The sequence below is a fragment of the Peromyscus californicus genome, unplaced genomic scaffold, assembly GCF_007827085.1.
Source record: "Peromyscus californicus insignis strain IS unplaced genomic scaffold, ASM782708v3 Scaffold_16__1_contigs__length_79575227, whole genome shotgun sequence".
Taxonomy (NCBI): domain Eukaryota; kingdom Metazoa; phylum Chordata; class Mammalia; order Rodentia; family Cricetidae; genus Peromyscus; species Peromyscus californicus.
The window spans coordinates 53,966,914-53,981,125 of record NW_026294458.1 but is presented as its reverse complement, the minus strand read 5'-3'; the positions used below and the strand labels follow the sequence as shown (position 1 = coordinate 53,981,125).

Sequence of the window (14,212 nt, the reverse complement as noted above, 5' to 3'; positions counted from 1 at the left end):
CGATAAAGCTAAGTTTAAGCAATATCTATCTACAAATCCAGCCCTACAGGAAGCAATAGAAGAAAACTCTATAAAGAGGTTAACTACTATCTCATCAATAAACAAGTCATCCAGACAAAAACTAAACAGAGAAATTCTGGAGCCAACTGATGGACCCAAAAGGTATTTACAAAACATTTCAACCAAACACCGAAGAATATAACTTTTTCTCAGCACATCAAGGAACTTTCTCCAAAACTGGAAACATATTTGGACACAAAGCAAGTCTCAACAGATACAAAAAAATTGAAATAACAACCTTCATTCTATCTGGCCATCATGGATTAAACTTGGACATCAGCAACAGAAACAAAAGAAAGCTTAAACTTATGAAAACTGAAGAACTTACTACTGAATGAGAAATGGGCCAAGACAGAAGTTAAAAAAAAAATTAAAAGACTTTCTAGAACTGAATGAAAATGACTTTTTAACATATGGAAACTTCTGGATCACAAAGTAAGTGGTTTTAAGAGGCCAGTTCCAATAACTAAGTGACTATTATATGATGTAACTGGAGACACTAGTAACTTAACAGCATGGCTGAACGCTCTAAAACAAAAAAGAAGAAATCATAACCAAAAGGATGAGATGGAAATAAATAATTAAACTTGGGGCATAAATTGAATAAATAGAAACAAAAAATGATACAAAGGATCAAGGAAACAAATATGAGGTTCTCTGAAAAAATATCAGTAAGATTGACAAATCCAAAGCCAGGTTAACTAAAAGGCAGATTGAGAAGATCCAAATTAACAAAATTAGAGATAAAAAGGAGGACATAACAACAGACACTGAGAAAATCCATAGAATCATAAGGATAAATTTAAAAAACCCATTCTCCATCCTTTGGGAAAATCTAATACAATGGATAATTTTTTTTTTATGTGATACATACCACTTACCAAAGTTAAATCAAGATTTGATAAGCAATTTAAATAGACCTATATCCCCCAGTGAAATAGAAGCAGCAGTTAAAATTTACCAACACAACAAGTTCAGGGACAGATGTTTTAGCACATAATTTTATCAGACTTTCAAAGAATTGGCATCAATACTCCTCAAATTATTCTACAAAATAGAAACATAAGGAATATTACCCAATTTGTTTTAAGAGGAACAGTTACACTGATTTGGAGACAACATAAAGACACAGCATAGAAAGAGGACTACAGACCAACTTCACTTATAAACATAGATGAAAGATTTCTCAATAAAATACTTGTAAACCAAATCCAAAAACTCATCAAAAAATCATCCACTATGATCAAGTATTCTTCATCCCAGAAATACAGGAGTGGTTCAACATATATAAATCAATAAATGTAATCTACCAAATAAGCAAACTGAAAGACACAAACCACATGATCATCTCCTTAGATTCAGAAAAGTCTTTGCCAAAATTCAATACCCCTTCATGAAAAAAGTCACAGATACCAGGTACATACCTCAACATAATCAAGGCAGTTTACAGCAAGTGCTTGGCCAACATCACCTTAAATGGACAAAGATCTAAAGTAATTCCACTAAAATCAAGAACAAGACACAATTGCACACTCTCTCCATACCTACTTAGTACAGTACTTGAAGTCCTGGCTAGAGTAAATAAAACAACTGAAAAGATCAAGGGGATACAAAAAAACAGGAAGACTTCAAGGTATCTGTATTTACAGATGATATAATAATAATAATAATAATAATAATAATAATAATATATGTCTTAGAAATTACAACAAAATCTCCTACAGCTGATGAACACTTTCAGCAAAGTATCAGGATACAAAATTAATTTTAAAAAAGTCAGTAGCCTTCTTATATACAAGTTACTGGCAGAGAAATCAGGAAAACAACACATTTCACAATAGTCTCAAATAATACAAAATATCTTGAGGTAACTCTAACCAAGCAAGTAAAAGACTTACATGATAAAAGCTTTAAGACAATGAAGAAAAAATTGAGGAATATGTCAGAAGATGGAAAGAACTCCTATGTTCATGGATCAATAGGATTAACATAGCAAAAACAGCCATTTCAAAAGCAATCTAAAAATTCTATGCAAATCTCATCAAAATTACAATACAATAACAATAAAAACTAATTTTTAGCTTCCATATGGAAGCTTCCATACATACAATAGACACTTCCTAAAATATGTACATACACAAAGGCAATCTAAAAGAAACAGCCAAATAATGGGGGAGACACAGCTTCAAATGGTCTTGTCTTGTCACCAAATGGATGCTACCAGTACTGGGATAGGTTTAACATATATGCGAGATGTTGGCCAGGTTGGTCCCATGGGTACCCCCAATCAACCCAGGCTGCTTACAAAAACTTTAGATTGCTTTCCACACACTGACTACAAGGTCCTAAGACACCACTACACAACTCACTGAACATAGAGAGGTTGGGCTGGAGCTTACCGAGAGCCTTCACCCTTTCCTGCTAGTGTCTTTGGTTTGGGAATGTACTATGCACACCAGCAAAGGAGAAATGAAGACAACAACCCAGCCACAAATCTTTTGATCTACAATGGTGTTCTGCCTGCAAAATATGCTAGTACAATGGCGGCTCAAATTTGTAGGAGTAACCAACCAATATCTGATTTGATTTAAGGCCCACTCCACAAGATGAAACCCATAACCTGACACTGCTTGGTTGAACAAGATCCAACCAAATACTGAATAGCCTGGTCCCTTAGTTAAAACCAAAGACTACTGGTCTAAAAAGAATAATGATAAAAAACAATGAAATGAATCCCAATGATATTCTGCTGTACTCATCTGTAAGTGCCACACTCATCCATCATCAGAGAAGCTTCCTCCTGCAGCAGGTGGTAAAAAATAGAGACCCACAGCCAGACAATATACACAGACTGAGAGACCTTGGAATAATCAGTCTTAAATTCCTTACATCATATCCCTCCCCTCAGGGCTCAGGGAACCATGTGGAAAATGAAGTGGAAGAGTTTAAGAGTGAGAAGGGATGAAGGACCCTAAGGAAACAAGACTCTCTGAATCAACAGGCCTGATGCCCATATCAACTCACAGCCACTGAGACAGCATTCACTGAGCCTGCAAGGGTCTGCACCAGATGGTGTCCTAAAGCTGAAAGGAGAAGTGGAACCATGTCCCCATCCCTAATCCAGAAACTATCTCCAAGTCATGCCACCAGAAAATGAAAATCTAGTTTTCTCCTTTGGAACATCTGGGGAACGAAACCACTCTTAAGAGTAGGCTACAGGCCCAGGAGTGGGTGTAAAATAGAAAATGAAGTCTTCTGAGGTCTATAGCATTGTTGGAGATTCTTTCTCAGGGTTTTTTTTGTTGTATTTTGTTGTATTTTTTGTTGTATGTATTTTTACTCTATTTTTAATTTTTGTTTTATTCCATTTGCACATATTTTTATTTATTTATTTTATTCTCTTTTTATCCTACATGTCCTGTGTGTATATATTATGGGTTACAGTTTAGTGTTTTTATGGGACTCATGAGTGTGATTGTGTGGGTTTCTGGGTCCATATCTGTTTCTTGTGTATTTTCTAGGACTTTTTCTTCTGGTTGTTTATTTTGTTCTATTCCAATGTGTAGTTTTCTTTTCACCTTATTATGTTTCATTTAATTTGATTTTATTATTAACCCTTAGAAACCATTTTTTTTTCTGATGAGAGACAGAAAGTAGATAGGATGACGTGAGAGGGTGAGTAGGAACTTAAAATAGTAGAAGGAGGGGAAATCATAATCACAATATATTATATGAGGAAATAATCTATTTCAATCAAGAGGAGAATAAAGAAATAAACTTCCATGTTTATCTTGGTCTTTGTGGTACTTGTGACCAGTGGTTATCTTCTTGATTGGGCTGAGATTACATTTTACATGCTAAAGCTTAAAAAGTTATAAACTTATTCTTACTAACATGATCATGAGCACATTCTAAATGAATGTCATCTGTCTATTTAAAACAATGAATTGAAACAATTAATGATTCCTATAAACCCCTTCATTAATTCATTCATTTTAAAATTTCTGATCACTTCATTTATACTAATAATTATTGACGTAACAGTCTATGACGATGCATTTATTTTATGTCTGATGTATCCAGGACAGTAGCCACCATCCAAATATGCTTATTTACTGTTTAGAAAATAAGTATTTACGTTGAAATTCTAATTAAAAACAATATGTATCCATATATATATGTATGTATACACAGACATATATACATATATATGTGCATTGATAATAATTATAGAACGAGAGGTCATGGATTGGAAAAGGAACAGGGAACAGAGAAGATGAGAGGGGTAGAAAAAAATAAACATCTAAAAATTAAAAAGGACAGAAGTAATGTTATAAATTAGGGCTTGAAATGTCACCAAATTCATGTTTTAATAATTCTTCTTCAAAGCAAAAGCATTCAGAGGTGGAGCTGTGGATTGGATCATGAAGGCTCTCATCTAACTAATGTCATATCCCACTGAAGCCTTCAGATTTGAAAGGACTGTGCAGAGTTAACTATGAGAGTTAACAGAACCTGAGGGAAAGAGGGCCTAATTGGAGGAGGCAGCTCACAGTGGGCATGATGTGGGTGTATTTTTCCAGCTCTCTGTCTACTGATTTATTTCTTTCCTGGCTAAAATGGAGTAGCATTTACTGTGACACAGTCTATCTCCATAAAGTATGTCACACCTACAGCGTAAAAAAGTAGACTCAGCTATGAAACTTTGAACCAAAATAGTTTTTATTTCTTCTCCTACAGACTGATTTTCTTAAGCGCTTTGTCACAGCAATATAAAGCTGATGACCAATGGAGGGGGAGTGGATCTAGGAGAGAGGAAGTTGGGGAGGGTGGTTAAGGAGTAGAGGGAGGAGAAACCATGGTCAGGACATATTGTATGAGAGAAGAATGTATTTAAAAAAGAAAAAGAAAAAAAAAAAAGAAAGAAAGCCGAGGACCAAAATGGCTATGCCATTTCAATTCTAGACACACTTAAGATAATATTAGGTACTTGCATAATGAAATGTGTAGTAACATTGTTACATCAAATTTCATACTGGGAAATTCAAATGTCCATTAACAAGAACGGGAAGCACAAATTATAATACATGTGTTATTCTCAATACTGTAGAGTAATGAAAATGTATGAAGTAGATCTAGCTAAGACAACTTGAGCAAACCATGAGAACAATATTCATATAATAATTAAAGCTCATCTAAATATTTTAGTCTCACAGCACTAATTGTGATTCAAAGTTCTTCTTGGTACATATAGATATCATAACAGAAAATCAAGTAGGGGAATACAGAGATGGTTCTGTGATCAAGAGGACCCAATTTGTGTTCCATGAACTCAGGAAGGGAAGCTCACAGCTACCTATAACTCCAGCTCTAGAGGACCCCATGTCTCTGACCTTCAGAGGCATCTGCACTGATGTACATATATCTACACACAGACACACATTCTTAAACATGATTAAAAATAATAACAATATAAATATTCTAAAAATGCAAATATCTTCAGAAAAGTTATAGCATGAGCTTCTTGTTAGAAGATTCAATCCTTGGAGTAGGTGGGAATGGGGGGTGGATTGAGGGGAGGGTGGGCAGGGGTAGGAGGAGGGAGGACAGGGGAATCTCTGGCTGATATGTAAAATTAAATTAATTATAAAATTAAAAAAAGAAAAAGAAAAAGAACACTGCTTCAAACGGAAAAAAAAAAAAAAAGGAAGATGCAATCCAGAAGAGTGGACAGGAAGCTTGGTTTTATATTGACTATCTTAATGTTTAATGAGGGTATTAAGTACAGACATGTTTTACCTCTGCTTTTATAATCAAGAGGTCATGATTATAAAAGTTCCATAAATTTAAAGCTCCAAATACACTGAACAGCAACACCTGATGATCTCCATAGGGACTCAGATAATCTCCATAGGGAGCTAGAGAATCTCTGTCATTCATACATGTGCTTTTCTGGTGAAAGACTCTAGCCATGGCAAAAAGGACTTGGCAGATCCAGCTTATAGTTATCACACAGCTTTTTGTAGCAGGAATCTTAAAAGGTCTTATTAATTAAATTAAACCTAAGGCCAGTTATTGTGGTGAATGCTGGAAGATCAGAGAAGCAGAACAAGCCACAGCTACCTCACCTTGCCAATTCCTCAGCTGATTCTGTTTCCTCAGACTGGATGCCTCTGAGTCCTCATCCAGAATGAATCTCAACTGAACTGCTGCTCGAAAGCCTGAAAGCTTAACCAGCCAAATGCTTCTAGTTCCTGGTCTTCATGCCTTATATACCTTTCTGCTATCTGCCATCACTCCCTGGGATTAAAGGTGTGAGTCACCATGCCTGGCTATTTCCATTGTGGCCTTGAACTCACAGAGATCCAGAGGGATTTCTGCCTCTGGAATGCTAGGATTAAAGGCATGAGTGTCACCATTTTCTAGCCTCTGTATCTAGTGGCTGTCCTGTTCTCTGACCCCAGATAAGTTTATTAGTGTGCACAATATTTTGGGGAACACAATATCACCACAGCTTTTTGTTTGTTTTTGTGTTGTATAGTTTAGTTTTTGAAGCACAGTACTCCAGAAAGACAATGATCCTGATCTCTATACGATGGAAGAGCCTGTGCTACAGCCCCACCCTGAATGCCATATTGATATGCGTGAGCTGAGGAGCAACTTTTGTGACAAATAGTTCCTGGTTACATTAGGGATGCTCACTAAAATGTGTATTCCAAGGGCCTGTCTTATATGTTCTAGAGACTATGGTGCATAATTTGTTTGCCCATGGTTTGGTGTTTCACTTAAGCCTTGTCTGCTTAAACAGAGAATCATATACAAGGTGACTTATGAAGAAGAATCATTTTACTGCTACAGTCTAGAGGTTGAGATATAGGTGGTGTAGATAAATGTCTGAAGTGGGCTTTATAGGGAGCTCTATTCTCATATATGTGAACACACAAGAGCTTGCTAATACTCCTGTTGTTATACTATGTGTATATATGAAGCCTTTTGAATTAATCCCTTCTCCAAATCTTCACCATTTGTTACACCACTCTATAGTTCAGGATATCTTCCTTGTATGTATATATGCATGTATGTATGTATGTATGTATGTATGTATGTATGCATGTAAGTATTATTTTTTGAGGCAGGGACTGACTCTGTAGCCTAGGTTGGCTCAGAGATTACTCTGTGACTCAGGGTGAACTGATAGCAATCATCCTGTATCAATAGCCTAGTTGCTAGGATCATAAATGTAAGAACCTGCTCCCAGCTGCAGCTTTGGATGTCAACATTTGAACTTTGAGCAACATTTGAACACTTAGCACAATGTCATGGTGCCAATTAATAAATAAATGTCATGCAGTTTTAGAACGATTTTTGGAACAACTCTGAAAGGGAGGCATATTTAAATCCATTTGTTTCACATAAAGATCTTCACAGGATAAGCATTAATTTTGTTGTGATCACAAAATGAGCAAGAAAATGAGAACCACTTGATGGAAATATTCTGACATAATCAAAAGCAGGGAAAACGAAATATCCCACATATTTTAGAAGATGCAAACCAGTTAAGTCTGAAGGAAGAGAATGATTTGAGGTTCAGATTGTGACAGCTGGAGGAGTTTACACTGCATTATTTGTGGAGTAGAAGGGTGGCTTTTATAAACTCATGAATGTGACTGCATGTTACAACAATGTTGGTGTCATAATGCTGACCATGGAAGAGGAAGCAGGAAATGGGTTAAGCCTATGAAAAGGGACCATCAAGAAATATCACAAAAGCATAACGAACCACACCAAAGGACAAGGCAAAAGTGGATTAGTCTGGGTATATGAGGCAGTATTTAGAGACTAGAAATTCAAGTAGGAAAGAGTTGGGCAAGAAGAATCATGTGTGTTGCTTTAAGATTTTAAAGTTTAAATTTAAAGTTTCCTTTAAGTCAGTTCCTTTAAAATATTTGAGTTACTTTTCAGTATCTAGTAGAGAGTTTAGAATACAACTGTGGCAAAAGCACATATCATAAATAAAACTTTCTTTTTGTTATTGAAACCCCATAAATGTTTTATGATATCTAGATTACTATGGGCAACAAGAAAACAACAAACTCTAAATACAGAACTATGATGAACAAACAGAAAATTATAGCTGATCAGAAATCTATGCAAAACAATGTAGAACTAACTACATGCCACTTTGGAGCAGATGCTAAAGAAGTGTTTCCTTACTTACGTGAACCCAAGATAGGGAGAGGTAGTTGTGCTAGCTATCTTTCACTGTCTGCATAACTATGTTTAGAGTCATCTTGGGGATTTGTTGAGACCAATCAGTAGGTTCCCGACAAGATTTTCAGTGAAGATATATTGAGGGGAAAATATCCACCATGAAAATGGGTGGCACCACCCACGGGATAAGGTCATTGACAAAATTGCCAGCAGTGGCATTCCCCTTTGCACTGTCTCTGACCCATCCTGAGGTACCTGCTTTCCTTCCGAATGTCTTCCCAGCCATAATGGACTGAATATTTTGAAATCACAGGTTAAAACAAATCTGACCTTCCTTGAGTTCTTTCTGCCAGCTATCTGGTCCCAATCCTGAGAAAAGCTGTAGCACCCATAGTAACTGATTTAGAAAGTTAGAGGTCATAACATATGTGAGTTAGCACAGTTGGAGAAATCTGATGGCTGTAGAAGAACATAAACATGTCCAGACAAATGGGCCAGGCTTTATAAGTGAAGCAAGGAATCCTCCATATCGGCAGAGCCAGGGATGTAGGGATGTGAACAATTTCTGAAATGATACACTTACCTGGTAGGCTCCAACCTTTAGACTCATGAGACAGGGTAAACAGTAAGGTGGGATTTACAGGAAAATAACTAACTACCTATGAGATCTTGGCAATGTCACTCCTTAAAAAAGTTTGGTCTGGGAGAAATGCAAATAATGTTCTGTAAACTAAAGTTTATCTAGGGTACTCTGAATTGTTCATCATTAGAAGAAAGATTTAAAGAACTATCAAGTTCTTTATTGACATATGAGGGAAAATAAGAAGGTAGAAATAGCTGAAATGGTTGATACATTTAAAAGCAGCATGGCCTCTTGGAAGGATAGAACAAATCAATGATCCTAGCACCCCAGAAGCTTAGGTGGGAGGGTTGTGAGAATGAAGGAACAGCCTGACTATGAAGAAATTTGAAGGCCAGCATGGGCTACATTGTGAGTCTTTGTCTTAAAAACAAACAAACAAACAAACAAAAGCAATATTTATAATTATCCTTTAATAGTCACATGCAATTATTTCCAGGAACCCTATGGATTCCAAAACTCATTAATGTTCACATCTATTAAGTAGCACGTGTGTGTGTGTGTGTGTGTGTGTGTGTGTGTGTGTGTGTGTGTGTGTACAAGCTGCATGGGCAGAATGCAGGGATTCAGAAGGCAAACTACACTTTGTCTTTTGTCATTAGGGAAAAACTGTTCTCACTCTTAGATAAATAAGCTACTCTTCTAGGACCTCAGTTCCTTATAGAATTAAGAGATTTGTCTGACTCATAAAGCATTAATATAGTTAGATATATGTGTGAAAGGATCAACAATAACAATGCTCATTTTAGCAGTGGGCTTGGGAGATGAATGATTATATAACAAGGTTATAATTTTACCTACTACATAGTATCATGTTTTGCTTCCAAATTTATATATTTTTAGGGAAGGAAGTGAGAGAAGTCACTTGGGTTTTCTAGGGAAAAGATGCTTCCCTTTGCCAGGGATGTGGTGGAACTTCATCTCAAATTCCATTTCAAATGGTGCAATGCACCTGCTCGTTTATCATGCTGCCAAGGCCTGGCTTTGTAGCCTTGCTTTTTTGGCCCCTGCCCCCCAGGCTTTGCAGTGCCTTGAGTCTCTGAGCCTCCTAAGGAAAGTAACATATTAAATCTTGCTTAAATAAAAATAACCCTAATATATCAAGTACAGATAGGTGGCGAAGATGAGGCTGCAGAGCCAAGCATGCAGCACTAGCTTCCAGGAGCTGCACACGGCTCAGGAGTGCACAGCCACCCTTGCACCTCTCCCTGATGCTGTTGCCTATCTGAATTGATTTGGTTATGCTGGAAAATAAAAGACAATCATACAGGAGAAAATGCTTGCCTTTGGGGAGGCATTGGGATATTTATTCTGTATTTTGTGCAGTTTGGGGTACGGAAAAGTCAGCTTTAAAGCTATGTGACTCCCTGGGCAGCTGTTGTATAGCTCTCCTCCTCCCATGATTAGCACAGTGCTACATCACTGGATGCAACTAACCTTCAGTGGATATAGCCCCGGAGATGGTAACGTGGGTTCAAGGACAGGGGAAGGGAATGGAAACCATAGGGAGGAAGTGGGGAACCTGTGATTAAAAGCAGTTTGCTCCAGCAAGCCTCTGCCAGGGATGTGCAGCTGTGGCACTGTGCTTCAATGTGGTAGATTGGACAAAGCTAAATGGAAAGATGCAGGAAGCAGGAGGATGTGCAGAGAGATGCTAACAGAAGTCCCAAGCCCATGGCAATGATGGGTAATGCATGCCTTCATTCGTCATACACTTCCCACCTTTAGTCACTTATTCCTACTGAATAAGCCCTTACTAACTTAAGATTGTTCGGGCTAGTAACACCTGTGTTCCCCTCCCCCTCCGGGTGGGGTTAGAGGAGCACCCTCCAACCTGTTTTTCTATTTGAATAAATCAACATGTTCCAGGATTTATCCTTTGCTTGCTGAGCCTCAAGATAGAAAGCAAGCAGGTCTTGACCTAAAACCCAGTCTCCCACATTGATGTCCTGGGCGCATCCAAGTTGGAAATTCAGTTACCAGAAGTGCTAGTTGATCTCCATATAGGCAGTGGTTTCTCCAAACATTGCCTCTAATATTATAGCCTAATTCTCAAATAGCCAAAACGAAGGGGACACAGAAATGAGGGCAAATACTGTGACAGTGCAGTCCTCAATGTGTTCAAAGGAATGTATTTCTTCTAGGTGTCTCTTCTACAGACTGTTCTGCGGAGTACTTCAGGCTTCCCTCCAGATTCTTAGTCTTCAGTGAAAGGGGTTGGGGATCAGTTACCTAAATAGTCTCTGGCACTGATTTACCCCAGTCCCCACAACCACACCACACCACTTTTCGCAGGTCTTTGTAAAGCACACAGTTTCATAAAGACTTCTTTTTCCCTTACACTAGACAGATACCCAGAGGAATTTACAGGGTCTGGTACTCCCCGGCAAGGGCGTGAACGGATGGGAGGTGCTGAGGTCAGGGTTAAATGACAGTGCGAAATGAAACCTCTTGCCCTGACTTCCCCTGCCTTCCACTACAGGAGTCTCTAGTGAGTTCTTGCATCTGGAAGCCTGCCTCTTTGGTTTCTAGGGAGGGCAGGGACAGCATTTCAAAGCCCCTTATCTGAAACTATCCACTTGAAAGAAAAGCCTGACCAACGGCCTGAATTGTTTCCTTTCTCCTCCTAAAATCTCACCACTGTTTTCCTGCTCTACCTTGGGATCATTCCCCATTCTGAAGCGCAGGTCTTCTACTGCTTGGGTGTTATCAAGGAATCTTCCCATACCAGTAGATTTCTCCGTCCCCAGAATGCGTAAGAGGCCATAGCATTCTGTCTTTCCAAATGTACTCTACTGCCTGCGGCAGTGACCTGCTACAACGGTAACCAGAGACCTTTATGCTCAGGTGCGAGCTCCTAATAATTTTTATAGTGCGAGGCTGCTGAACCAAGGCAGCCTCCAGCGCCCTAGAGCAAAGCAGATCAGCAGTCCAGGCTGCGGCAGTGGGATTTCCAGGACAGCTTTCCCGCATCCCGCATTAGCTGCTCTCCAGCCTCTCCCTATTGTGTCCGCAGAACTGTGGGGCTGGCTAGCCCACTGTCGCACCGCGCCAAGCTCCTTTCTCAGGTAGGGAGGATCGGAGCGAGGAAGCAAGAGGGGACTGAGAAAAGGAGCAGAAGGGCCCTCAAAAGGACACAGCGCTTCATCAATAATGCAGAGGTTCCTGGACCTCCCTGTAATATGTTTTGTGGCTGAACGCCACCAACTGGAGCGCTTCCTCGTACTTCCCGTGGGTGAGGTTTTTGTGTGTGAAAGACGGGATGCACCCCATTCATTCATCCATCAGCTCTGCTTCTTCTCCCCTCCTTTGCCTCTCAGATTACGCCCCCAACCCCCGGTCTGGTTTGGTTTTGATCCCCCATCTCCTCCACATCACCACTACCGCTTCCAAGAAAAAAGAGCCGGTTGGAATGAAAGGTTTCAAAAAAACTCTATTACCTATGTATCTCTAAGAGTTCAACACAATTCACCCAGCAATGCTCAGTTTCCAAGATCTTGCTCTCATCCATTCTCAGAGAATGCTTTCAAAGTTTGGAAGCTCCTCGGAGCGTGGTTTCGGCGTCTTTCCACATAGTACAAACCCTTGCGCTCAGAGACCCCCCAGAGCAGTCAGTAAACTCGTCCAGTCGGAACCCAGCAGGACACTGAAAATCGGAACTTCCCACGATGCATCCCCCTGTGTCCCCAAGAAAACCAAAGGCTTCACGGAACCTCCTCAAATAAGGATTAACCCAGCCACACGACACAGGCAAAAATCCAGAAACTTCTTTGTTAAGCAAACACAGCTCACTCATAAGAGACACCTGGCCCAACTTGCAGGGCAACAAAACAAACACCACATCTCTGCGGGGAAACTTGTTGAATCCCGCCAGAGCTTAAGGCTGCAATTTCCCATTTAGCCTGAAGGTTTTTGATTGTACCCTCCCCAAATCCCTAGTGCATCCCTCACAATTTCTGGGCAAACCGCGGAGTCCTTTCCGCACCCATTCTGCACTCCATCGACCACCACCATAAAACCAAGCGACCTCTTTCAGGATTCCAGAGCCAGAGCTACTTCCTTTGCGGTCATTGACAAGACTTACCCTTCCATAAGACCGTCTCCAGAAATCCAGCAGCAGCTCTCAGATGCAGGCGCAGCCCTCCAACTTTGCTATGCAGAGAAGAGCCTTCCGAGTTTAAACGCTGCAAAGAGCCTTCTGAGACATCAACATGAGTGGGGAACCGGGAGAGTAAAGTCGGGTTTCTTCTCAGTCTCAGCACCCTGGAAAAATATTCAATCCTTCTTCAGTAGAGAATTCTTTCATACCCGTTATCTGTATTACTATTAATGCGCAGAGCACACGGCATTGCATACAAATAGGTCCAAGTGTGCGCTTCTATTGGTGGCTGCGGAGGCCCCTGGGTCCTAGCTCCAGCTCTAAACTATACAGCAACACTAGGCACGCAGCTTTGGAGACGCCAAGGGGAAAATGGATTTAATTGATTCGTTACCTCTGGTATTGTAATGCCTGCTGCGATGTTTAACCAAGGCGGGGAAAGCCTTCACATTTAAACTCTGGTCATGTGATCTATCATTTCATATCTGCTTTTAATTGTCTGTGGGGGTGGCTTTGATAATACAAAGGATTTTCAAAGACCATTTTCTGAAGGAAAAAAAATCACACGGATATTTTGGCAAGAAAACCTCCCTCCTGCTTTCTATAGTGCACGATTCATATGAATCCAGGTCATGCTATTTGCTCAAACACTTCTGCGCTTCACAGAAGTAAAATAGCACTCAATTTTATTCATGAAAATGCACGGCTATTCCAATAACTTGACTAGAGTGGATTAAAATGGGAGAACTCAAAATGTATGCACCAATTATGAAAACTGAAAGATTTCCCCAAATAGTTTAAAGGGCGGCCGCAGTGGGGGAGGGGGGTTAAAGGCAATGGCCATCATTTCTACTTTACAAAATGAGAAATTCAGAAATTTTGGATTACTTTTGAATGCTGGCACGAAAATATACATCATCATAAAATATCAATAAGGTTACAGTGTGTCAAGTATACATTTTTAATTGTCACATTTGCTTTCTCCATTTCCCCCTCAGCTATTATATTAGAGATATGAATGGGCACAACTGGGCAAAACCCCTGTGACTGGTCACTTGAAGCATTTTAACATTGCCAGAAAATACTTCAGTGTATCAACGCAAAAGGGAACTTTTAAATCTTACTTTGTGTATATTAGCTCTACTTTAAAAAATTCTTCTAGTTTTGAAATTATAATACAAGTATGCAATTTCCCCATTCCC

The 14,212-nt window shown here is 39.4% G+C and overlaps 1 protein-coding gene across 2 annotated transcripts in view; it reads right to left on the bottom strand.

The window, feature by feature from the left end:
- Window positions 1–13,366, bottom strand: part of Robo1 (roundabout guidance receptor 1) — a 1,006,112-nt gene extending 992,746 nt beyond the window's left edge. The window contains exon 1 of one of the 2 annotated variants that reach the window (XM_052740989.1): window positions 12,996–13,366. The gene's annotated coding sequence lies outside the window, so the exon portion shown is untranslated. The remainder of the gene's footprint in view (window positions 1–12,995) is intronic. The other variant, XM_052740992.1, reaches the window with a different exon arrangement.
- Between the last annotated feature and the right edge of the window lie 846 nt (window positions 13,367–14,212).